The 2,747-nt window shown below is 47.4% G+C and overlaps 1 protein-coding gene across 3 annotated transcripts in view; it reads left to right on the forward strand.

Moving 5' to 3' along the window:
• Nucleotides 1–599: 599 nt before the first annotated feature.
• The window catches only part of ZNF331 (zinc finger protein 331), a 15,947-nt gene continuing 13,799 nt past the window's right edge, over nt 600–2,747 (forward strand). The window contains exons 1-2 of one of the 3 annotated variants that reach the window (XM_007122019.3): nt 600–827; nt 1,857–1,922. The gene's annotated coding sequence lies outside the window, so the exon portion shown is untranslated. Of the gene's footprint in view, nt 828–1,100; nt 1,182–1,856; nt 1,923–2,747 lie in introns of those variants that run through there. The other 2 variants (XM_007122018.3, XM_028477779.2) reach the window with 2 other exon arrangements.

Below are 2,747 nucleotides of genomic sequence, written 5' to 3' on the forward strand. Positions count from 1 at the left end.
TGACATAAAAATTATTTTGAGCTGAAGGCAATTAAGAAGCGGTAAACATACAGAAAGATCCCCCTTCTCTGTCCAAAGGCAGGAAATAAATCCTTCTTTTAATGGAGATAGACCCTTACCAGTCCACAGATGGCACCAGAGGAATCTGCAAACAAACCTCATTAAATAAAGATAAGGATTACCAGGCCCTAATTGGACTATCACTAGCCCATTGCACTGTCAGTACTTCATAAATTTATCCTTTCTTTGTCTAAAAGGTATAAAAGCTTCCTGCTCTGGTTACTTCTTCAGGGCTTCATTCTCTTCTGGAAGCTCTCATGTACATGTAAAAATTTAATAAAATTTGTATGCTTTTTTCCCGTTAAAATAATAATAATAATAATAATTTTAAAAAGAAAAGAAATCTGAACGGCTGGTAGGTCTCCCAGCATTTACAAATTTCACGACTCTGAAATACGCTCCCTCCCAAGTCACAGCTCCTGTAGAGGCAGGGAGAGAAGCCTTCCGAAGGCCTGTGTATTACCTGAGATGCGAACTACATTTCCCAGAAGTCTCTGAGGCACAGCTCTATTAGTGCCGTTGTGGAGTTGCATGCTGGGAAAGAGAGGCCGCGCGTTTTCAGCTCCGCGGATCCCCGGGTTTCTGGACTACGTTTCCCACAGGGCTCTGGGGCACGGCTCCATTAGCAGCTCGGGGAGTTGCATGCTGGGAGATGCGCTTTCTGCGAGGATTTTTACTCAAGGTCTGGTTTCCCGGTGACCCTGTCCGGAGTTAACCTCAACGCCGGCGCTCCCTCCCGACGCCGTCGGTTGTTGGGGCCCCAAGCGGTGAGTAATTAGCATCCCAGGAGGAAAACAGAGCGGAATACGGCGGGCGATGGCGATGAGGGAGAAGAAGAGGCCCGAAACGGAGCCTCGGCCTCTGGCTTCGGGATCGCTGCGGAGGAAGTGCGAGGGTGTGCGTGTGTGTGATCAGGGGCTCGGCCATGTCTACAGACTGAGATGTGCGCGTGGGCGTCGGTGAGGGAGACAGGCCCGGTCCCTGTGGTTGTGACGCACTTGCGCGTGAGCGTGTGTAGAGGGGGACGAGACGCGGCCCCCTCCCGGTTTGTGTGCGTCCCGTGCGTGTGAGCATCTGTAGGGGTGACGCGGCCGGGCTGTGACTCCTCCACTATGCTCTGTGTGAGTTACATGCGTGTGGGCTCTGCGGTGGTGGCGGGGCCCAGATGTGTCCCCGAGGCTATGAGATGTGTCGTTGCATTTCTGTGAGGTTGGCGCAGTCGTGTACCATGTCTCTGGCGTGGGCGTCAGCCGGTGTGACAGAGCCGAGGTGTATGCGATTGTTCAGCTGTGACAGGTGCAGGACTGTGCTTGGGTGTGTGGCCCCGGATTGAGTGTGTGTAACCTGTAGCTCTGATGTCTCTGCTGCTTTCTCTCCCTTCACGTTCCAACCATGCGGGTACTTGTTTGGGCACAGTGGCCCCAAAGGAAAGTCAGAGCCTGAATGCTGTAGTGAAAATGACAAGAATGGTACAGACGTGGTCATGAGATGGCAGTTTTAGAGCTAGAGGTGCTCTCCATCTAAAATTCAGGCTACCTGAATGACAGAATGGAAGGGCCTCCGGAATAAGATTCTTTTTTGGGAAGGAGAGGTCCCTGACCTAGGAGGTGGAGGTACCCCAATTACTAGAGTCTAGTTTCCACCGATCTCTGAAATACTCAGATGTAGGTGCCCTCTTATTTCTGATTGGTTTTAGATAAGACATGGGAGCAGGTGTGGCCTCGGAGGGCATTTTCGGATGTAGTCTGTGCCCCAGAGAAGTCCTAATGTCTCATTCTGACCTCTCTTTCCTCCAGGCCAGCTGTCCTCCAGAAAAAGCATCCCAAGGAGAAAGAATCATCATCACAGATCTTGAAATCAAGGTTCAGATGAGTTACCTTCTTGTTCTGTAAATGATTTGTTTATAGCACTTAAGAGTATTTGCTTTCCTTGCCCCAAAATGTCCTCTTTAATAGTGACTTGACCCAGTAATTTCTTGCCAAGAGGTGTGACAAGAGTCGTGAATGTGTATTCCCCATTGACCAACCCTCTCCCATGAGTACTCACATATTCAATAAGCAAATTGTTCACATCCTCCTGTGTGGTCTTCTAAGACTCCGCTAGGATCGAGGAATACTACTGGAAGGTTAATGTTAGCACTTTTAGTGTGTGATTTGGTAAGGAGGATATTAATTTTTAGGTGGAATCGAAGGCTAGATATCTTTGGTGTTTTCCACAGGGCTGACTTTCAGAGCACAGTAAGAAAGGAGGTTTGATTGTTTTAGTCAGTTAATGACAAAGTTATCAGCTTTGTGAGGCTTTTAAGAGTGGGGTTTGAGCAAAGGTCTTTGTCATCAAAGGCAAGGATTTTTTTTTTTTTCAGTAATCAATAAATAGAAATTTGTTGTATTAGCCAGGTCTTATTTGAGGTCTGACAGTTTCAATATGTTTCGGTTATATCTTTGTATGAACTGTGAGAAGCAGTATGGTTTGATGCTGATTATGAGTTTTGGATCCCGAGCAGGGTTTGGCAGACTTTTTCTCTAAAGGGTCACATATTAAATATTTCATGCTTTGTGGGCTACATATGGTTGCATATTGTTCTTCTTTAATAGATTTTATTTTTTAGAATGGTCTTAGATTTAAAGAAAAATTGCAGGGCTTCCCTGGTGGCGCAGTGGTTGAGAGTCCGCCTGCCGATGCAGGGG

Source organism: Physeter macrocephalus, chromosome 17 (assembly GCF_002837175.3).
Source record: "Physeter macrocephalus isolate SW-GA chromosome 17, ASM283717v5, whole genome shotgun sequence".
NCBI classification, from domain to species: Eukaryota; Metazoa; Chordata; class Mammalia; order Artiodactyla; family Physeteridae; genus Physeter; species Physeter macrocephalus.